Source organism: Rhodnius prolixus, unplaced genomic scaffold, assembly GCF_049639745.1.
Source record: "Rhodnius prolixus isolate KJV_2025 unplaced genomic scaffold, Rpr scaffold_13, whole genome shotgun sequence".
Taxonomy (NCBI): domain Eukaryota; kingdom Metazoa; phylum Arthropoda; class Insecta; order Hemiptera; family Reduviidae; genus Rhodnius; species Rhodnius prolixus.
The window spans coordinates 2,105,261-2,130,132 of NW_027411583.1; the positions used below are offsets into that span (position 1 = coordinate 2,105,261).

Genomic DNA, 24,872 nt, shown 5'->3' on the forward strand with positions numbered 1-24,872 from the left:
AAATCGACACCAATAAATTTAAAAAATATGTACCTTCCACTAGTTGCGACACTAATGAAATAAACATTTTGACTAAATATAAGAAAAACTTGTCTTCGTTAAAAAGTAAAGTAACTTCTTTTCCGGAAAATTTTTGCGCATGTTGCAACATCTTATTTTATGACGAGGATTTAAAAGATTTTATTAAATTTCAAAATAAAGATAATAAATCGTGGCAAACTATAATTATTTATATTAATAAAAATTATGATAAAGTTCATTCGGATAATATTAAAATTTGTACATACTGTGCACAAAAATTAAATCAAAATTGTATTCCCGGACGCGCCGCATATAACTGTTTAGAGGTAGATCTAGTGCCAGAAGAAGTTGGTAAGCTGAATATTTTCGAAACAATGCTGACCCAATTAGTTAAATCGTTCCAATGTGTAGTTCGTCTCCAGCCGAAAAAAGGGAAAATTGCGGTCAGTGAAAAACTTAAAGGGTTAAAGGGTCGCGTCACTTATTTACCCCTCCCTTTGCAGAAAAACGTGGACTTGCTACCGAACGAACTGCCCCAAAATCATGAAGTGGTTGTACTGGTTAATGGCGTACCTACACAAAACCGAGTCATATGGCGAGATTTAGTGAGCGCGAATAAAATTTACAAAGCGATTGCCGCTTTAAAAGAAATTAACCCGTTATACGCGAACGTTAATCTAAATGTAAAATTGTTACCGAATATTAACGAAAATATAGGTAATAAATATACTTTTAAGGATGTATCCGGGGCATCCATAAAAAAAGTAGATAGTGCAACTTTTTATAAAACCGGATTTTATACTTTTCACTCCCTTCATCCGATAAATATGAGCGCGGTTGAATCGAGCGAAATCGAATCGTATCAAATGCAGCAAATGAAGGGAGAGTACGTGTCGGTTTTTGATAAAAATTTAGATTATTTAACATTCCCGCATCTATTTCCTAAAGGCAGGTTCGGAAAATTTGATGTAAATAGAAATGTTCCTCTGTCGGACGCTGAGTATCGTAAAACACGGATATTAAATAAAGACGGGCGATTTCGGCGTGATCCTTGTTATTTATTTCATTTGCTAAATGACAGTGAATTTAAATACCTTGGCGGGGCCATAGCACACTTGTTAAACGTTCGCGCGTACAAACCGTACACGGTGAATGATATTTTAACTAAAGTTACCGTAAACGATGAACAGTTGGAACAGCATTTAATCAATCTATTTAGTTCGTTACGGGGTACTAAGGAGTATTGGCAACGTCGTCGCCAAGAACTCAATGCCATGACACGCGATTTTGGGGCGCCGACTTTTTTTGTAACTTTGTCATGTGCAGAATATGATCATTCCGAATTATTGCAATATATTGTTAAAATTAATAATGATGTTCCTAACGTGGAGAAAATGTCCGCCGGGGAGTTATGTGCGTTAGATCCGACTAGCGTGTGTAGATATTATCACCGCCTCATCCGAAATATGTTCAAGTTTTTAATAAACGATAAAATAAATCCGGTATTAGGTTACGTGGAGCATTATTTTTGGCGCGTAGAATATCAAGAAAGGGGGGCGCCGCATTACCACATGTTATTGTGGATTCGGGATAGTCCGGAAATTAATAACGATTGCTTTAGAAAGGTTGCCGATTTTATTAACACTTATATTTGTGCTCGGTTACCGGATCCTTTAGAGTCACCTGTCTTGCACTCGTTTGTCCGGAAATATCAAATGCATAAGTGTAACTCGTATTGCCAACGAAAATATCGCGTAAAACAAAAAATGTATACTAAATGTCGGTTTGGATTTCCGCGTAAAGTTACTGACGAATTGATAATTAATGACATTATTTCTACAATCGCGTCTAGAGTTAAAGGTTTCGGTCCGAAACGTGTTTATGACTTGCCCAGACAGAGAAGTGAGGTTCGCATTAACGACTACAACCCTGTCCTTCTATTAGCTTCCGGCGGGTTTAACGTTGACGTGCAATTTGTTAAAGACGGAGATTTGAGATTAGTTATTTACGTAACCAGTTACATTTCTAAAAATGAAAAAACGGAATTAGAAGATCTATGGGCTGATATATGTAAAGAATCGAATAAAAAAGCGTTGTGGAGTTTAGGATTAAAAAAATTAACGCATCGGCAGATCGGGTTATACGAAACAATAGACCGGTTACTCGGGCATCATTTGTACGGTAAATCGGAAGATATGCGATATATCAGCACCACGTTTCGCGAAAATAGAAAACTATGTCTAAAACCTTATAATGAACTAAAAAATATGCCGGCTAATTCCACGGATATATATTTGAAGTCATGGCTGAACGACTATTATCCGAATCGACCCGACAATCTAGAAACTTTAAACTTGTACGATTTCTGTCGTTATCACGATCTTTCCCGCGATCAATTAGAAGCCGAAAACCGAATAAAATTAAAAAATAATGTTATTTTAAGAAAGCGCGGCAAACCTTACGTGATTCAACACCCCATTTACAAAACGTTAAATACAGAACAAGACCGCAATAAGTATTATCACTCCCTTTTACTTCTTTTTAAACCGTGGCGTAATGAATCGGATATTTTAAAAGGTTTTCGGACGTACCAAGAAGCGTTTGACCATTATTCCGCGGAATTAAAACAGGCCATGACTTATCATGATAAATTAATTATGATTGAAGAAGGAATCAAAGAACTTCAGAGTAAAATTGCGGAATTCAAAGAAGAGAATTTCATTAATTTAGAAGAGGATAATATTATCCGAGAAGTGCAGGATGCAGACGTGGCGATGTTGGAAGTTTGCGCGGCGATGTATACTAGTATTGACGATCGCGATAGTAAATTTAATTTAAACGAAGATCAAAGCCGGATTTTTAATAAAATAACTAAAACTCTTATCGACCAAAGTAATAATAAATGCAATAGTCAAATAAAATTATTCGTCTCTGGTGTAGGCGGTACGGGTAAATCGTATCTCTTAAAAGCGTTAAAAGTTTGGATTAACAATACATTTCCGCCCAAGAAAGACACTGTTTCAGTGGCTATAACGGCTCCGACCGGCCTGGCTGCATATAATGTTAATGGCGTCACCATTTACCGGCTTTTATCGCTCCCGGTTGAGCACCAACAAACCGCCGAATATAATAAATTAAACGTTGAAAGTTGTCGGGCGATTAGACACGTACTTAAAGATATGAAATTATTGGTAATAGATGAAATTAGTTTAGTTTCGAGTCTCGTTTTCGCTTATATTCATCTTCGGTTGACGGAAATTGCTAAAAATAATGAACCTTTCGGTAATTTTAATATTTTACTTTTCGGTGATTTGTTACAATTGCAGCCCGTTAAAGGTAATCAAGTTTTTAAAAAGTTAACTCGCATCGAATGCAAATCCAAACTCGGGTCTATCGGTTCTGCTGATCTTTGGTCGATGTTCGAATACGACGAATTAAAAATTAACGTAAGACAGAAAAATGATAAAAGCGGTTTTATAAACACTTTGCTCAATATTCGGTCGGGTAATGTCTGCGCAGAAGACATCGCACTATTAAACTCACGTGTTTTGCCTAATAATGATTTAAATAATGTAATTGAAAATTATAAAGTATTACTCGATTGCGGTAGAAATCCGTTATGTCTCTTCGCGACTAAAGCTCAGTGCACAACTTTTAATAAAATTTATTCAGATAAATTCGCGAAAGAAATAGTCACAATAGATAGTATCGATGAAATTGATTATAATTTTAAACTCACGAATAAAAAAATAAAAGATTTGAACTTTTTAATTAATAAAATTTCGGAAGACGTCTCCCGCACTGCTAATTTATCTAAAACAATAAATTTATTTGTTGGCGCGAAAATAATGATTAAACGAAATATCGATATTGCTAACGGAATTGTAAACGGAACAATTGGTGTAGTGGAACGGTTTGTTTATAAAGGAAACGTCGTAGATTCTTTAATCATTATCGTGAATAACAAACCCTTTTCTTTAGAAAGGGTAAAAGCGCGATTTCTGTTGTTAAAAAATATTTACGTGCATAGGAAACAATTTCCGGTGACTCTTTCGTACGCGGTAACCATCCACAAATCTCAAGGCTTAACCTTGGATTGTTTATTCACAAGTTTAGGAAAAGAAGTGTTTGCACCGGGCATGCACTATGTAGCTCTCTCGCGGGTCACTAATTTAAACGGTTTGTATTTAATTGATTTCGATTCGGCAAAAATAAAAGTAGATATGGACGCGATAAGTGAATACCGTCGTTTAAATAAAATGATCCGATCACCATGTTTGCAAACAGCGAATAATAATATTTGCGTTTCCCCCACCATCAATTTAACAAAAGAAGAATCCCTTCTCCAATCAAATGTTAATCGCGAACTTTTTTCTAAAACGGAAATATTTGGCTTACCGAATTCTGACGGCGTTTCATGTTACGCGAATGTCGTTGCACAGTGTTTGATTAATATACATACCGTTAAATTTAACCTAACGAATAACCTCGTCAATAATATAAACATAACTTTTCCGGATCCAAAAACTCGCGATAACTACCAAAAAGTGAGTGTAACTTTCGAATTATTTAATATTTTAACATCCGGAATAACTCGAGGTGCCAAAAAACCTAATACCAAAAGACTCCGCGAATTAATTGCTCACGGTAGTGACGTAAATTTTAACGCGAATGTTCAACAAGACGCGCAAGAATTTCTAATATTTCTAATATCCGCTTTAAAAACAGAAAATAACATTCCTTGCAGGTTATTTGATTGTACAGTAAAATTCGTTCGAAAGTGTTTCAATTGCAATAGTTATTGGGATGACGTTCCCATTAATCTTGAGTTAATGTACTTTTTAGAATTCGGGGTTCTCCAAAATAACGAGCCGGTTACCTTTCACTCGTTATTCGACTATAAATTATCGGATATAACTTGTTCAGAATGCGGAGAAAATAAAATTTATATTCGTAGTAAATTATACTCGGTATCGGATTATCTAATAGTTATACTAAAGCGTTATCAAGGAAATCGTGTTTTAAATGAAATCCACTCTTTCGATGAAAATAAAATTAATATTGACGGTTTTAATTTCACACTTTCGTCCGTGATTTACCATTACGGTTCGGACCTTAATTCTGGCCACTACGTTTGCGCGGTAAAAAGTCCAAATAATTCGTGGAATTTGTTAAATGACGACTTTATTAATTATAATTTTAAATTTGATCCGGGTTTAAAAGACGCGTATATTTTATTTTTAAAATCAATAACGTAACGTGCTTAAAAAAAAATCTATATTTTTAGTAAAACTTAAAATATTTTTATATCGAATTTTAGCCGTTGGAGAGCCAGCAGATGACATTTGGACTGACTGAAAATATTCTATTTGATATTATTAATTTATTTGTGCATGTTTCTGTTTTTTGAAGTAAAAAAATTGTTTACATAGAATATGTTTTTCGCAATGAATACCTCTGTTTGGTCCTCACATACTATCACAATAGTAAGTGACAACAAATTTATTATGCCCACCTAAGTTTTTATACTATTTCACTTAAGATCTAATAACTGTGTTCATTTTTTGTTTTTAGTTTTTATTTAATAACTTGAATAGTTGATGGTACGATTCTATACCTTAGGTTCCATGTCTCAAGTCAATCACTCGCCTTGAAAGAAATTATTGCTTCATTTTCGATGTCATTTCCCATTTTGTAATTTATTGTATTTAATCAGGCCAAATATATTTCAAACAATAATAATATAAAAAAAAGATGACGCAATTTATTCAATTGTAATTTACATTTATATTTGCGAATAAAACAAATTCTATGTCTTATCGTACGATATTTATAAGTTAATTTCTGTATTAAAACTGTCCGGTAGGACAGTTGTATAAGGGTTGACCATCAAAAACTGCACGAAAAAGTGTAACGTTGAAAAACACCCAACTTTGACAATTTTTTTCTATTTTTCTATAAAAGATAAAATTCCCAAATTTTCTTTAAATCTTACTCCGAACCCTCCTTTATAACTGTAATTTTTTTGCAACCACCCAGATCTAATAGGTTTCGAGAAAAAAGTTGCCGAAAATGAGCAAAAACGGCTTTTTCAAAAAATGTTCTTGTTCTTGTTGTTGTTCTTCTTCTTCTTGTTACCTTTTTTGTAAACAACGTAGCGCCTAAACGCGTGAACCGATTTTCATGAATGAGGTGTCATTCGATTCGGAATTTTATGTAGATGTGCCTTTTGGGGGTCTCGACGCTGTACATCGAATGGGAGAGGAGTTAGCCCCCTTTATGTAAGGCCCCCTCCAAAATTATTATTACTAATAACTTTGTAAATCTTGGCCCGATTTTGATAGAATTTGGTAGGATGATAGAGTTAGGGCTCCCCTACCTAACAATAAAGCGACGATCTGCTCTTACACTTGTTAAGGGGAAGTATAACAATCGTTTCAAATTATCGACACGTGAACCGATTTTCATGAATGAAGTGTCATTCGAATCGAAATTTTGTACAGATTTGCACTTTAAAAGTCTCGACGCTATGCCTCATAAGGAGGGAAGTTTGCCCCACCCAAATAAGGCCCTTTCTAAAACTATTATTACCAATATTTCTATAACGCTTAGTCCGATTTTGATAAAATTTGGCACGAAAAAGTGATTAAAGCTCCTCTACGTGGCTGTGAAGTGCTATCATGCTCTTACACCTACTAAGGAAGTTCTGCAATCGTTAAAATTATCAATGAGTGAACCGATTTACATCAATGAATTGTCGTTCGATTCAAAATCTTCGCCTTTTAGGGAGAAGTACTGTAATCGCAGTTTATTTTTCTTGCTTCTCTTAAAAGGAAGTACTGAAATCGCAGTTTAATTTTGCTATTTACGTACAAATACCTTCCTATTTTATTCAAAACGCTTTCTAAAAAAAATTGTTATTGAGGATGGTTTGGGGACCGCAACTATAATCATTCTTTAAAAAGATCTCTCCAGTGGTAGTTACGGTTCCGATTTAACACCTTATCAGGTTATAATGATAGAATAGCTTATTCCAAATTTTAAAAAAATCTGTAAAGCAGACGTAACTTTGCAAATAGACAAAAAGGAAAATCTATCCAAAAGGTACAAAAATCTCCTTAACAAAAACTTACAGTTTTAAAAGTTAAGTATAAGGGTTGATTAAACGCCAAAAGGTACACAAATCAGCAGTTCCCAACATTTCATTAATATTTCATTGATATAATTTAAGTAATTTTACTGCATTAACTTTTCCTTCACATTTTTTAGAATTTATTAGATGTCACAGACCCTTATGCTGGCCAGTTCATTCATAATATTTTTTTATTATAATTATGATAAAATGAGTGATGAATTATTCTGAGTAGTCACATATACATGCATGTTAAAGTAGAAAAAAACAAAGTTAGAGTCGGCCACTTTTTAAATTTCAATCACGGAGGATTCAAAACAATATTTCAGTCTTAAATTCGTCTTACCGAAATATTCGTGAGCACAAATAACATACATTTAATAACAAGTAGATTATTCAACAATATTTACTCATTTCTCAATTGTAATTTAATTTAGTCCCCCTAATTTTACTTATGGTAAAATACTGGAATAATTAGCTGTCCTAAAAATATGCATATCTTTATTTTCTTTATTTTATATTACATATATATAACATTGTGGGAAGAACACCTAGATTGAGAATGTAATTGAAGAAAACTATATTATTTGCGATAAAGCCAGATTATTTATTACTTATTATTACAAACGTTTGACTACAACATAAAATAACAATTACTTTAATCGAAGAATGAACTTAAACCAATGATTTTTATTTAAAAATAAAAATAAATGCATAAAATCATTGATGTAAAAAAAGTTTATGAATTTTTTAGCCTCTTATTTTTTTTATATTTTTTATAACGTTTTCTTTTTCACCTGTGATTAATAGTTTGATTATTATAGATAAATAGATATTACAGTCAATCTAAGTTAAATGGTGTGCTACTTGAGTAAATATTTTGTAGACGAAAATGGCCAGCATAAGGGTCTGTGACATCTAATAAATTCTAAAAAATGTGAAGGAAAAGTTAATGCAGTAAAATTACTTAAATTATATCAATGAAATATTAATGAAATGTTGGGAACTGCTGATTTGTGTACCTTTTGGCGTTTAATCAACCCTTATACTTAACTTTTAAAACTGTAAGTTTTTGTTAAGGAGTTTTATTTAATTGCATGTTTTAAGTTTGTATATATCATTTGAATTAGTTTTCTTATACCGAATGGCCAAAAGGTCATCACTTAATAATTCAATATTCTTAATTATATGGTTTTGATGTTTTACTTATCTTTAAATGAACCTTTCACAGTTCCAGCCCTATAAGCAGTTAATTTAATTACATAATGGAATTGAATTGCACTCAACTTCTTGTAACTTTTTAAATATTACGATCGTTGTTTCTTCTAAATTATGAAGGAAACTTTTATTTATGAACTGAATTTAATTTTATGTTTGATGCAGTTGTAAGATTTGCACAACTAATTCAAAAGAAACAATTTATTATATTAAATAAAAAAAATTGTCCACACTGTGAAAGATTTGTTTAAAAATAATTATATTATTATTTATTTACATATTTTTGTACTTTTATTTTAAATGTGAGACTAAACTAACTGACGGACTAAGTCCGCCAAGCCGGTCCCAAGCCCAGGTGAGAAAGGATGAGGGGTCCGTCGGAGTTACTTATGTTTCAGGATGTAAAGGCTAACTATACGCAGAGCCAGGAGAGGGAGGATATATTCATAAATGTTTATGCTGTGTAAATATGGTATTGTTTGCAACCCTCTATAAAACTATAAATAAATCTATCCAAAAGGTACAAAAATCTCTTTAACAAAAACTTTCAGTTTAAAATGTTAAGTATAAGGGTTGATTAAACGCCAAAAGGTACACAAATCAGCAGGTAACCAACATTTCATTAATATTTCATTGATATCATTAACCTAATTTTACTGTATTAACTTTTCATTAATATTTTTTAGAATTTATTACGTGTCCCAGACCCTTATGCTGGCCATTTTATTCATAATAATTTTTTTGATATAATAATAAAAGGTGAGTAATATCATCATTAGTTATAAAAAGGCACTTTACTTTAACTGTAATCTAAATTATTATTGCGATTTTTCTTTTTAGGCGCTTTATTCTGAATAATCATCACACTCTCACATTCAAATGGAAAAGGGAAAGTAGGAGTTGGTCTATTGCTGCTGAAATCTGAATCACGGATTTAAAATAAATTGAATCTTGAATTAGTCTTACTGCAGAATATATGAGCACAAATTATGCAGTTAATAACAAATAAACAATACTTGTAATTATAATTCATTTGCAAACTTTAATTGAATGTAGTCTTTAATTGAGTACTTATCAAAGACGTTTTGTTATCAAATAATTAGTAAAGCACTTTAATAATAATTTTTATTTATTTATTTATTTAAATAATAATTGCCATCTGAAAAATATAAATATCTTTATTTTGTTTTACATATATGTATATAACCTTCAGAGTAATCCATCTAGGGATAAATTAATTTAAAAATATCCTTAATTACGTTGTATTTATTTAGTTAGTATATACTGTATAATAAGAAAAGTAATGTAATCGCCTATTTTTTCAGGCGGTATTTAACGTCCATCTACCAATTAGGTGACGTGGACAGGGGCGAAAGCTCATAATTTACTAAAAACAATTTTTTCTGACAAATAAAAAGTAGTCTTACTGGGGTTCTACCACTTACATTGTCACGCTCTTGACTACAAGACCAACGCCCGCCCCTAGTATATCAATATTTAAATCTATATCTATAATATAAGTATAATATATATACAAATATAAGTAAACAAATTAAAAGTGTAATTAAAGATAACTATAATAATATTTAATATTAATAAACCATGTTAAGTATTAATTATCTGTTATTTTTAAAGAAGTGTACTTGGCAAATTGTATCCAACTAATTTAATCAAAGGATGAACTTAAATCAATGATTTTTAGGTTCATACTGATGTAATAATTTCGGTGAATGCATTTTTTAAAAAGTATTTTAATAATTTAATTTAATTTAATAATTTTTTTTTAAATTGCGTTTCATTAAAAAACCTGTGCATTAATAGATAGATACGTCCTTTTAAAATCAATCTAAATTAGATGAAGCGAGCCTTCTCGCAGCACAAAAATTATTATGAATAAAATGGCCAGCATAAGGGTCTGGGACACGTAATAAATTCTAAAAAATATTAATGAAAAGTTAATACAGTAAAATTAGGTTAATGATATCAATGAAATATTAATGAAATGTTGGTTACCTGCTGATTTGTGTACCTTTTGGCGTTTAATCAACCCTTATACTTAACATTTTAAACTGAAAGTTTTTGTTAAAGAGTACAATATAAGAGTACTAATTACAATATTTTCTGCAGAAATGATTGGGATGATAAGGAATAGAGTATTGTATCAGTTGAGAACTATTAAATGGACACTCCTGTGTAGAAATGGGAGTGCCAACTCTGCATATTGATTGAAGCGCCAAAGTGTGGGGAAATTGAAGATAAGCCTGACGTCAATCATTCCCCTGGACCAGCCCCAGACTATCCCTCCACCCTCCACCATCAGTAAACTGAATCCTCCGGGCTAATCCCAGATCTGGAAATATTTAGAAAGAAAAACATACTTCTGGAAAATGGATTTTATCAAATTTTTCCCCTTTTTTTCTCCCAGGAAGCTACAGGAGTATGAACAGTGTACGAGTATTGTTTATTTCCTTTACGATCTCTTAATGGAGGTATAAGTGTTAGTAAGGGAGTATGATGGTACCGAATTTTAGAAATTAAATTATTGAGTTTCCTAGAGATAAGTTCTGGTGTGATACACTCTCTCTTCATGCAACTCTGAAAGTAACAACTAACGGAAGTTACCCTAAATAGAATGGAAACCACGCTCTATTCTGAGGTATAAAAATATAAAATAACATTTTTTTGGTCACAAAAAAATAAATAAATAAATGTTGTAAACATGTATTTACAAAAATAAAATAATATGTAAGGGAGGAGAATCTAACTATTTATAACAAAGAACTCAAAATTGAGAATTTAAATGTCTAGTAAACTTGCCTAAAACGATAAGAATTCAAATAATGGTACTACCACCTTTTTGTCAATATCTGTATGTTTTGAATGGAAGTCCATTGTTCGCACTTTTTTTGTAAAAAATTTATGCAATTGTTTATAAACAACTAAAATGTTTATTAAAAAAATTAAATTATGGGTGCAGAGTAGGTCTCAAGAGTGGTGGCTCAATAGATATTAGATAAATGCGAGGGTCGTTTGAAAAGTCCGTGCAAAGTCAGAGAGATAGCACTACTGGCGCGTATCGAGGTTATGTTTAGTTAGTAGCATCTCTTGGAAGAACACACACCAAGTTTCAGCCAGATCGGTCTATTTCTTTGTGTTTGGCATTCGTTTGAATCGAGGAAGTCGAGTGATTTTCAAAACATGGACGAAAAAGAATTTCGTGTGTTGATTAAACACTACTTTATGAAAGGCAAAACGCCTCAGGAGACTAAAGAGAAGCTTGATAAACATTATGGTGACTCTGCACCTTCGATTAGAACAGTTTATAAGTGGTTTCAAAATTTTCGGAGTGGCCATACGGGCACAAGTGACGCTGAACGTTCTGGACGCCCTGTTGAGGTTACTACTCCAGAAATCATTGATAAAATCCATGATATGGTGATGATGACAGAAGAGTGAAGGTGCGTGAGATTGCTAGTGCTGTGGGCATCTCGAATGAACGGGTACATAATATTTTGCATCAACATTTGGACATGACAAAACTATCCGCAAGATGGGTGCCGCGATTGTTCACGCTTGACCAAAAATGAAATCGTGTGAAGTGTTGCAAGGACGGTTTGCAGCTGTTCCAGAAGAATCCGCAGGACTTTAAGCGTCGTTTCGTCACTGTGGATGAAACATGGATACATCACTACACTCCTGAGACCAAAGAACAATCTAAACAATGGGTTACCAAGGGGGAATCTGCGCCAAAAAAGGCGAAGACCGTTCCTTCGGCCGGAAAGATTATGGCGACTGTCTTTTGGAATTCGCAAGGAATAATCCTCATCGACTATCTAGAAAAGGGTAAAACTATTACAGGTGCATATTATTCATCGTTATTGGACCGTTTGAAAACCGAGCTGCAAGAAAAACGCCCACGATTGGCCCACAAAAAAGTCCTTTTCCATCACGGCAACGCACCAGCTCACACCTCAGCAGTTGTGGTCGCAAAATTAATGGAAATAGGGTTCCAACTCGTTTCACATCCCCCCTATTCTCCAGACTTGGCTCCCTCGGACTACTATTTGTTCCCCAATATGAAGAAATGGCTGGCGGGAAAAAGATTTTATTCAAACGAGGAGGTGATTGCAGAAACGAATGGCTATTTTTCAGACTTGGACAAATCCTATTATTCGGAAGGGATCAACAAACTAGAGCAGCGTTGGACGAAGTGTATAAGCCTAAAAGGAGACTATGTTGAAAAATAAAAAAGGTTTTCCCCAAAAAATTAAGTAGTTTTTATTTTTGCACGGACTTTTCAAACGACCCTCGTACTGCTTGATTGGTACTAATACACTTGGAAAAAATAGTTCAGGCCTGCAATATGCTGATTCTATCCAAGTCAGACCTTGCATAAATTTGATGCAACTCAGCAGTTTTACAGCATATCTTTATACAACATTTTGCTTTGATAAGCATTATCTCTTTGGTGGGAAATAATTTAATTTACTTTGTGAATTTTTATTCTTCTAGATTAGTATTTGTACTGCAGGAAGGAAATATTTTTGTATTTCAATTTAATCATGAGGAACGAGTGGGAGGAAACCAGTTGAAAAATAAAGTTTCGCTTCCTGCGTATTTTAGTTTTGATAATATTTTGTTCAAACATCCACGCACTTTTGTAAAAACTACTTTTACTAACTCAAAAGACTTGAATTGAACCACAGGTACAGAATGCTAAAGGAAGTACAGTACAACCTCGAATTAACCGGCCCTCAGTTAACCAGGATTCGGATTTACCGGGGTCATGTTGAGTCATCATAAGAACACCTGGATCGGCGCCGAAACAAAAGTTAATTTTCAGTGGCGACAGGAAAACTTTTTTTGTCTTCCGATGTAACATAATTGTAGGCGTGGCAGCAACTCTTTTATACCTGATTTTCTTGAAGGGTCATTATGTATGTAAAAACCCATAATATGGTGCAATTAGTACTGAATTTCTTGGGATTTACCAAGAAGTTGATCTCTGGGACGAAACGGCTTTTTAATTTACATATTTTCACATAGGCATCTTACTATACACCCGTATAATACATACATACTTATATACATATGTACATTCATAGCTACTATGTAATACTATGTATTCGGTTTAACCGGGATTTCAGTTTTCCGGGGTGTGTATAGCCGGTGGTCAGTCCGGTTAATCGAGGTTGTACTGTATTAGACAAACGCTCCTAACTCACTTTACAAAACAAACGACAGCTATAGAACACTCTGCTAGCTCCAGTATGGACTTGGAACTATATCTGGACTACCAAACGCAAAAACTTCAATCGCATTCAATCCTTACAGTCCAAAATCCTAGATACCATAGTCAATGCTCCCTTTTACAAGCTCACCATCCATAACGCCTTGAACATTCCCTTCGTTTCCACTAAAGCGAAACACCGTTACCTAAAATTTCATTCCAAATTATTCCCTAATTTCAAATCCACTTATCCAAGCTCCCTGAACCCACAAATCTTCCCCCACAAACCCTCCTAGGCGTTTGAGACGCCGCTGGTCACGTGACCCCACCTGAATGCCTGACATCGGCTATCCAGAGGGTCAGTACTCCCTAACGCCTTATGGGGCCTATTACGGCTGTCATCACTGGATGGCCGCCGTTCAAGAAATCCAATCCAGTGTAAGTACGCTGACGCACAATATTCATACTTATTGCTTATTATATGTTCATCCTATTTTCCGTATTGCAGTACTTACTGTATAGTTGTAAAATTCTTAAATAAATAGAGAGAGGGAAATGAAGACCTCAAGACGAACATCTCTGGTTAAGAAATCAAGGTCAAAACTATAGCAATGAAAAGTAAGTTAATAAAATATAGTCTGAGCTGTCAGTTTTTAAATAACAGCTCGCAGGATTTCATTGTCAAAGTCGAAGTTTCTAGATCAATTGGAGAGAGAATTGGGATAAAAGTTTAAGCAAAAAAGATTTCAGTAAAGTTCACAAACAAAATATAACCGCCTGTTTGGGTGAAACATTAATTATTGCTTATCTTTGATAATATTAAGTTATTCTAAGTTTAGGATTTATGCGGTCTTAATAATATGTACGCAGTACAGTTTTACAAGTGTAGGACAGCAAAGAACTTTTTATCTTCTCATTTTTTCTGGTTGAGACTACCCTAAAGACTGGGACGTAGATAATAGAGTCGCATTGCGGTGGAATACTCAGTGTAGAGGTGTAGGTAGGTACTTGGTATAAAAAATAAAGTAACCATTTAGCCGTTTTTTTTTGGGAGGGGGTAACCTAAGATGGTGGTTATAGTTGACTGGTATAAGCAAGGTTAATTTTTAGTACTGTCTTCAGCAGTATTGTAGAAGATTTTCAGCGTTAATGCAAAAAGCTTTTGGTGGCCTTATTTTTTCCTTATTCCTTAAGGGAGTTTGGTCTTACAGTGAATGGCACCGTAATAAGGCAAAGGGTCAAGAAAGTGTCACGTACCAACATACCTCTTATACTGCCGACACAGGATCACGTACGGCGCAATGGAGGCTATATTTCTTATATGATCATAATTCTATTTGCTATTTCGCTCTCTCTCGCACGCTGGCTTTATTCCTTTTGCCAACATAAAAAGTATTTTATAATATTTTTTATAAAATAAACATTCATTTTCACAATAAAACTGTTAATATTGAACTTTTCACCGCTAATATCCGTTTTTAAGTCCACCTGAATCCGAAAAGTGGTAGTTTACAACGTTAACGTGGTGACGTAACAACATGATAAGTCACTCACTATTGATGTGGTGGAGAAACAAAGTAGTTTTTAGCTTTAAATTTTTAGAAAAGACCCCATTGGTGAAAAAAAAGACCATGTAAAACCGTCATAAGGAGGGATCTTGAAGCGTTAATAAGGACAGGGTTGCAAGAGGGTCTTCAGGGAGGGCGGTCATAGTGGGTGTGAATGAAACCTATGAAAATATTATCATTATTTAATTATTTAAGGCGCGTCAAACATCTGGGGTTATTAGCGCCCAGAGTTTTTTTTCAGTGCACGATCAGCCTTCGGACAGTATTCTCTCGTTACAGACAACACTCTCGATCACCGGACAGTGAGCTGTAAGAAGCTCCTAGGAAGAGAAAACTCTAAGGGTCAGCAGCTGGATTCGAACCCATGATCTCCGCGTGGGAATACAATACGCTAACCGCATAGCTAATCCCTTCCCTAAGTATTATTATCATTATCATTATTATTATTGTTATTAGATAGATAGATTCTACCGGGGGAATTGGCTATTCAGCCTACGCCACCGCGACACCCCAAGGATCTATTGTGGCACCCCCCTAGTTGGAGACCCTCCCCCTATCCTGTCCTTAACCGAACTGTGGAATTGGGGGGGGGCTCCCAGGTGGTCAATCAGAGCACCTGCCATCAGAGCACCCTCTCGAGTCCTGCTTGCCTTAAAAGTCTTAATAGGTCCGAGAGAGGGCCCTGGCTGAGGCTTGTTGGCACCAGCTTCTCTTTGCCAAAGAGGCGGTACCTTAGCCAGACCAGCCCCTCGCACTGACATACCACATACAGTGCCGTCTCCTCTTCTTCCTGACAAAACCTACACAGGCTATCCGTTGCCAGGCCCATGCGATGCATGTGCTTATTTAATCTACAATGGCCAGTGAGAATGCCAACTGCTATCCTTATGGCCACCCGGCCTAGATGGAGTAATTCTGCAGTTAGCTTGGGCGAGTAGCTATGGATAAACTTTTTCGCCTGTCTCTGGCCTGGAGTTTTGACCCACCATTCCCTTGATCGGTCCTGCATCCATAGCTTAATGGATGTACTCCTGAGGCATCTTGAGACACCGCAGAACGGCTCCGGCCCGATAAGCGCTCTCATTGAACCCTCCCGGGCCAGGCGGTCCGCCGCCTCATTGCCTCTTAACCCGAGTGCCCAGGTACCCAAACCAGGAAGACCTTATTATGGCTACTAATTTCCTTCAGTGCACCTAGGCAGTCCCACACCAGCCTTGAGCTAATCTCCCACGAGTCATTATTGTTATTGTTACTATTACTATTATTTTTGTTTTTTTTTGGCGCATCAACAGCTGAGGTTATTAGCGCCTCTTATTAGTGTTCTTCTCGAACATATTACTCCACTACTTGGGATGGCAGATGTTCTTGAAACCCATGCGTAACCTACGGTGAACCTTGACCAGCAAGGCTAGTATTATTATTATTAAGTTATTATTATACTATTATTAATATTATTTATTTATTCTAAATTCGCTGCTCAAATAGTACGCATCGCGAAAGACTATATTAAGCCGCTTGTTAGAGTAGAGAGGAATAAGTAGCGCCCTAAAGTACCCTTTCAGTACAATTCACGGTCTTCCAATAAACTAAGTATAATTTAAAAAAAAAAAAAAGAAATGAAGAGAAAAATTTGGTGAAATTTTGAGTTTTAAGAATATTTTTCAACTGGAAATACCTTTCTACTGTCTGGGTTTTCCATTCATTATTTTCAAATTATCATGAAGATGCTACCGAAGTTCAGTAGTAGAAGAAACTTTAGAAAACTTCGAAGCGCCAAGTAAATATCGTATGTATAACATTTGCAACTAAGAAATATTCCATTCACCGGTTACAAAGAAAACAAAAATATTAAGAAATGGATTTGCACAATGAAGAAAGAAATGAAAGGATAAAAATTCAAAAGGTGACACTAAAAGGATGAAGAAGGGTGAGGGGCAAAAAATGCGCAGAAGAACGGAGTTGGAGCTAAATAATTTATATATTTATGTTTTGCAGCGAGGAGTAAGTCGCCGTGACAAGACCAGCAGTGAGTAAGTTTCCCTCTTATATTATTTATTCGGCGGGTGGAAGGAATTGGCGGCACAAGGGATCCTAGGGTTTTCTTGAGACAGAACTTTTTTTTTTTTTTTTTTTAAGACTTCACTCAAGATAATTTATATGTACCTCGTGCAGTCTCCATAATGCGGGTAAGGTACAGTCAAGGTGCAGAGTATGTGGGTAGAACGGGTTCAAGTAATTACTTGATTTCGTAACTGAGGGGTTTTGGCTGAGTACAGAAGAGCTCACTTTGGGATAACAGTTGAAGAATTATGGAAAACTGAACTGAAGTGTTGGGTCAGACGCAGGAAGTAAGTGCGTTGACGCAGAGTAAGGGGAGAAGAATAAATACTGAAATGTTTTGAATAAATAGGAGCCAAGATTACATTATGGTAAATTAATTAAAAAGCAATTTACTGTACCAATCTTCGCAAGGAATAATCCTCATCGACTATCTGGAAAAGGGTAAAACTATTATAGGTGCATATTATTCATCGTTATTGGACCGTTTGAAAACCGCGCTGCAAGAAAAACGCCCACGATTGGCCCACAAAAAAGTCCTTTTCCATCGCGACAACGCACCAGCTCACACCTCAGCAGTTGTGGTCGCAAAATCAATGGAAATAGGGTTCCAACTCGTTTCACATCCCCCCTATTCTCCAGACTTGGCTCCCTCGGACTACTATTTGTTCCCCAATATGAAGAAATGGCTGGCGGGAAAAAGATTTTATTCAAACAAGGAGGTGATTGCAGAAACGAATGGCTATTTTTCAGACTTGGACAAATCCTATTATTCGGAAGGGATCAACAAACTAGAGCAGCGTTGGACGAAGTGTATAAGCCTAAAAGGAGACTATGTTGAAAAATAAAAAAGGTTTACCCCAAAAAATTAAGTAGTTTTTATTTTTGCACGGACTTTTCAAACGACCCTCGTATAGCTATTGTATACCTACCAACAGGGTGATCCATTTAAAACGCAACAATCGCTAATATATCGTTATTATATAATAAATCGTTAGGAAAGCGGAAATCCAGAGAAACCCATAAAATAAACTATCTGATTTTTTAGTCTAGTTTTCAAATTTTCTACCCCCGATGTTGTATCTTCATTTTTGGCGGAGTTGCGGCCAAAAACCCGATTGGGGTTACATAAGGACCACTGGTTTTCACAATGTTTATGAAAACTGCATAAAAAGTTGTGAAAAATGACGTTGACCCTGTTTCGATATCCCTAATATTTGTCGAGATATCTAAGATCAAAGTTACAATTTTATCTAACATAGCCAAAAATAAAGGTATAGCCTCAGGGGTGGAAAATTTAAAAACTAGACCAAAAAAAAAACATAATAGTTTATTTAATGGGTTTTCCGTATTTCCGCTTTTCTAAAAAATTATCAGCGATTGCTGCGTTTTAAATGGATCACCCTGTATATACTAAATAGTCATAAATATGACGAGGAAATAAAAGATGGATGATGGTAATGTAGGAAGATGGCAGTGGTTTGGCAACGATTGGTAAAGACTGATTGTTGGCTATCACCAACTAAGCACATCAAGTGTTACTTCCGTCTTTAGAGGCCCAAGAACATCCGAATGGCTGCTAAGATTTCTTTGGGATATAATACTTCAGTGAATTTATGCGCGTAATTAGCAATGAAGGGTTTTCGCCTGCCCTTGACCTAGACCTAGAGTTTTCCACGCACCATTACTGCAACTTATAGTGTAAACCTGTTTTTTTTTCTCTAGCCTGCTTTGTAAGGCATTTCACTAGACAGCAAAAAAAGGTTTTTGGAACCTCTCTCTCTCGGCCTTATTACCCCCTAAGAAGCCTTGTTTTGGGCAAACTACTTCCTTCAGAATGTCAAAGCATCACCAAACTGGTATTGAATGTAAACTTCTTAGGATAAGGTAGCATGTAAAAGCCATCTAGGCTGTCAGAGAAGGTGACGATTCTAAAATTAACTATCCCAGTCCTGAGATAGCTAGCTTGGCTAGGCTTAACATGATTTAGAACTTTAGATAAGACTGATACAGTTTGATTTTTCATAGGAAATAATGTTTTGAACCCGCAGCTCATTCTACTGTTTATTAATCAATTTACGTAAAAAGATGGCGCAAGACCTAAATAAATATTAGATTCCTAATAATGAAAAGAATCGAATTCACCACTAACAGTATTAACAAGAAACTCATTGCATTCAGTTTACCAAATTGCATTGAACTGGACATTGTTTTCAGTCTTTCATACCTTCAATAGTAAATGTTGAAAAGCCGTTTGGATATGTGTGGGTTTCCTCTTTGTAACAAAACCCATCGATCGTACATGTACAACCACCTGGACCCATAGAATCGTGTACAATAGTACACCAAACCTAGGGAAACAAAATTAATGTGCGGTCCAATTCGTTTGTAGTAATAAAACTGAAAGGGGTGTATGGGTTCTCTGTCCGGTATATTCGTTTCCGTTCTACTGCTCATATCGCTAATTCGTCTAAAAACCATTTAGCCAATAAAAATGGTATTAATCTAGACAATCTGGTAAATTTATTTCCCAAAATGGTGACTATAATCTAAAATATTGTTTTTACGCCCATCTCATAGGTGAATTATGACGTAAATTGTAAATTAGAACTAGAAGTATCTTTCAACCTTGGTTTCAAATAACTGAAGATACATTCACTTCATTAATGGAATGAACTGAAGGGATACAAAAAAGGGTTCAGAACATACGAAGCCATTACGTCACAAAAAATGGGTCGCTCAAGGCTGGCCTATTGGCATGAGAAGAATCTGGTTATGTACTGATAATGTTTAAAGCAGGTGATGTTACCAGAATTTCGAATAAATTGACTCAAACAAGTTTAAATTTCAACTTACCTCTGTGTGTTTAGTTAGAGTAGAGGGAGAGGTTTTGGTTAAACCAAATGGAAACCCCAGTTTTGGCGGCCTCTGAAAAGAAAATAAAAATTATAAAATGATATTTAGAACAACAATTTTTTAAAACATATAACTTTTTATAGTATCGGAGCCTGGCATGAAATCATAGTTTGTTGTGGTCTAAACTGTTCAATCTTGGTGTCAGTTCCAAATTCATACGGATTTTAAAAAGTCTGTACGATCGAGCAAGTCTGATTGTGCAATCCAGAGGAGAATTTTCTTCAGCTGTGGATATAACACAAGGGGTTCTTCAGGGTGAGTCTCTCTCTCCTCTTTTGTTTTCTCTTTTTCTCAGTGACATTGTTGAATATTTCAGAAGTAGTGGTGCCTCGGGATTGAGAATTAGTCAGTCGAACGACCTTTTAATGCTGCTCTTTGCTGATGACTTGGTCATGTTGGCTGACTCGTTTGTTGATGTTCAATTAAAATTGAAACTATTAAGTAAGTACTGCGCCACTTCTTGTAAATATTGATAAGACTAAAGTTGTAGTGTTCCATAAGGGAGGAAGATTAAGAAAGATGAATCAGTTCCACTATAATGGCAGAATAGTAGAAAGAGTCAGCACTTATAGCTATCTTAGTCTATAGTCCCACTGGCTTCTTCTGGTAAATTTGCGAAGGCTGCTGGTCACTTTGTCAGCAGAGCAAATATGGCTATAGGTAGAGTTCAGAATATATTGTGGCGCTCTAGAGCTGACAGTTGGGACTGCACTCTCAGACTGTTTCATGGCATTGTTGATGCCATCTTTACTGTACGGTTCTGAGCTCTGGTCTCCGATGTACATGGAGCAACTCGAGTGTGTGCAAACTCGGTTTGTTAAAAACTTATATTATTTACCTAAAAGTACTCCGCACAGTTTTGTAAGACTTGAGTCAGGGATTCAGTAGGTTAGGGTGCGCGTTTTGAAGAGGATGTTGAATTTGTGGATTAAGCTGTGTGAGTTGCCCCAGGGTCGAATTCCTCAAGTTTGTTTCTGCCAATTGGTGAATTTAGATAACAATGGTAAAACTCTGGAAGGACTGAACTGGGTTTCTCACTTAAGAGCTCTGCTTGTCACAATTGGTGCTGAACATTTTTTGTCCCTGAACTGTCCATTCGAAGCCCGAAGAATGGTATCTGACATAATAGAGAAGTTCAGTAATCACTATTTAAGTATTGATGTGAACGTTGCAATTAACTCGCGGTATAGCCTACTCTATAGATCTATCAGTACCCTGGGTTTGGGTGAGGATTATCTCAGGTTTCGAGCCAGCATCGTCAAGTTACGAATTATTAGCCAATTGAGACTTTCCTTCAAGAATAGAATCAGATGCTATTTTCGTAATAATTCTTATGTTATAAATTGTGCACAATTTGCAATCGCAATGAATTCGAGACCCTCCATCATGTACTGATTGTCTGTCCTATATATGAGCCACTTAGAATACATTATCTCTCTAGGTATCCTAAGCACGTTGAGAGCTTGCTATCCTTAGCTGATAGCGATCAGTTAGACAATTTATTTTTATTTACTGTAAATATGTTTAAATTGAGGTCTTTCATTTTAAATGAATAGTTATGTTTGATTAGTGTTTTCCATTTTTCATTTTTTACTTTTTTAATTATTTTTGACGGTAATATTGATTTGATACTCTTTTTTATTTTCAAGAAGTGGCTTTATTCTTTTTTGTTTTAATAATATCAAATTTTTTTTTTTTTAAGTTTGAATTAATATTTATTTTATGTTCTTTTTTACTTTGTTCGTTTTTTTTTTTCAACAACTTGGTTAAAGTAATAGTTTTTGTTCCCTGTTTATATTCTTTCATTTTTTTTTATAAGATTAGTATTATTATTATTTTTTGCTGTAAATACTGTACTCATTTGTATGGCTTATGCTTCACAAATAAATAAATAAAATATAACTTTTTATGGTATTGGAGCCTGGCACGAAGATTTCTGTAAGAATTCTATAATGGATAGAGCGAACATTACTAAAAGGCTTGGCGAGATACTGACGTTCTTGCAAACGGGAGTTAAAAAATGAATGTATTATCCTGTGGACTATTGTCCGCTAAGAATAAATACATGTACAATTGGAGGCCCTATTGGTTTGGCCTGTATTTTAGATGTTTATGTACAAAAATAAGGCAAGTATTTACAAAAATAAGAATTAAAATTAAGGAAATAAATGCATTCCATTATAATTCCGGAGAAAGCTGAGTAGAAAGGAGATAAAGGAGTACAGAAGAGATTTAAAGATGAAAAGTATGAATTCGCGGATTCTAGGACGTTTTTTTGCGTCGGGATCGACGACCTTGCAACGCGTCATCATGACGTCACAAGCCATACCCCTCATCCTAATTTTGTGGTCCAGATGGACGAGGGTTTAGGGGTGTGACGTCATAATGACGATACAAAACGTCACGATGACGCAAAAATAATAGAGGTATTTTCCTTGTAGCGCATCTCCTACGTCACAAGGTACGCAAGTCCTACGTCACAAGGTATACCCCGCATGCTGTCCAAAAATGGATGAGGGAGCATCGTGTACGTCACATGTTTGTCCCGGTGCAAATGCATGCACACCTCCTGTCCTACGTCACAAGGAACGCATCTCCTACGTCACAAGACATACCCCTCTTGTTTAACTCCTCCTCCTCCTCCTCTGTGAAAGCTAGAGAGAGAGAGAAAGAAAGAAAGAAAGAAAGAGAGGTATAATATGGGAGGCTGTGGCAAGTGGCTGCATCTTTTACCTTATGCCTGCTAAAAGTATAGGATGATTAATAAAAATAAACAAAATGGTTTAATATAAATATATACGAGGGTCGTTTGAAAAGTCCGTGCAAAAATAAAAACTACTTAATTTTTTGGGGTAAACCTTTTTTATTTTTCAACATAGTCTCCTTTTAGGCTTATACACTTCGTCCAACGCTGCTCTAGTTTGTTGATCCCTTCCGAATAATAGGATTTGTCAAGTCTGAAAAATAGCCATTCGTTTCTGCAATCACCTCCTCGTTTGAATAAAATCTTTTTCCCGCCAGCCATTTCTTCATATTGGGGAACAAATAGTAGTCCGAGGGAGCCAAGTCTGGAGAATAGGGGGGATGTGAAACGAGTTGGAACCCTATTTCCATTAATTTTGCGACCACAACTGCTGAGGTGTGAGCTGGTGAGTTGTCGCGATGGAAAAAGACTTTTTTGTGGGCCAATCGTGGGCGTTTTTCTTGCAGCTCGGTTTTCAAACGGTCCAATAACGATGAATAATAGTTTTACGGTCCAATAATGATGCACCTGTAATAGTTTTACCCTTTTCCAGATAGTTGATGAGGATTATTCCTTGCGAATCCCAAAAGACAGTCGCCATAATCTTTCCGACCGAAGGAACGGTCATCGCCTTTTTTGGCGCAGATTCCCCCTTGGTAACCTATTGTTTAGATTGTTCTTTGGTCTCAGGAGTGTAGTGATGTATCCATGTTTAATCCACAGTGACGAAACGACGCTTAAAGTCCTGCGGATTCTTCTGGAACAGCTGCAAACCGTCCTTGCAACACTTCACACGATTTCGTTTTTGGTCAAGCGTGAGCAATCGCGGCACCCATATTGCGGATAGCTTTGTCATGTCCAAATGTTGGATGCAAAATATTATGTACCCGTTCATTCGAGATGCCCACAGCACTAGCAATCTCACGCACTTTCCACTCTTCTGTCATCCATCACCATATCATGGATTTTATCAATGATTTCTGGAATAGTAACCTCAATAGGGCGTCCAAAACGTTCAGCGTCACTTTTTGCCCATATGGCCACTCCGAAAATTTTGAAACCACTTATAAACTGTTCTAATCGAAGGTGCAGAGTCACCATAATGTTTATCAAGCTTCTCTTTAGTCTCCTGAGGCGTTTTGCCTTTCATAAAGTAGTGTTTAATCAACACACGAAATTCTTTTTCGTCCATTTTTTGAAAATCACTCGACTTTCTCGATTCAAACGAATGCCAAACACAAAGAAATAGACCGATCTGGCTGAAACTTGGTGTGTGTTCTTCCAAAAGATGCTGCTAACTAAACATAACCTCGATACGCGCCAGTGGTGCTATCTCTCTTGACTTTGCACGGACTTTTCAAACGACCCTCGTATATATATGTTTTATTTCATCTTTATTTACAAGCCTATTGGATGGTAAGAGATTCGTGGTGGTGGGGGGCGCCTTGACTTTGTGCTTGCTAAATGATAATCAAAAAATGTGTATGTATTTTAACCAAAAAAGATAGGATATCAGTCCTTCCAGACCGCCGCTGTACGTCTTTGCCTGTTCCCCAAAAATCACACATCCTGTTTATTTGGCTATTAGCACATATTTAAGAATATTAGTATTAATGGGTTATGATTAAATAATAAAAAACAAAATTTGTACCTTTTTGTTATTAATCTTTGAGCGGAGTGACACACAAACCGCGCGTGTATGTGGGTGATTCACACAAACTGACACACTAATTGAGGGTGTTATCAAGTGTAATGGACATTAAAAATTATTATCGCATAAGGAAAAACAACACACTCGTTAATTATTATAAACAGTTACATAATGTCAAATATACTTAGAAATAGATATCTTACAACTGTCAATTATACATAGAAAAAAAAGAGTGCAGAATAATTATTATACGTTTAATTTGATAACTATTAACATGGTCAGTTAGAAGGTGCAATGTGTCATCATGAGACATACTGAAGGCTAACTCTAATGCA

At 35.6% G+C, this 24,872-nt stretch overlaps 2 long non-coding RNA genes across 5 annotated transcripts in view; one reads left to right on the plus strand and one right to left on the minus strand.

The window, feature by feature from the left end:
- LOC141447924 (uncharacterized) overlaps positions 1-24,872 on the minus strand; it is a 108,284-nt gene that overhangs the window by 53,581 nt on the left and 29,831 nt on the right. For all 4 annotated transcript variants that reach the window (XR_012454685.1, XR_012454687.1, XR_012454686.1 and 1 more), the window contains one exon: positions 20,084-20,155. This is a non-coding gene — a long non-coding RNA (uncharacterized lncRNA). The remainder of the gene's footprint in view (positions 1-20,083; positions 20,156-24,872) is intronic.
- LOC141447916 (uncharacterized) lies at positions 8,713-9,327 on the plus strand. Its single transcript, XR_012454676.1, has 2 exons — positions 8,713-9,130; positions 9,212-9,327. It is a non-coding gene; the product is annotated as an uncharacterized lncRNA (long non-coding RNA).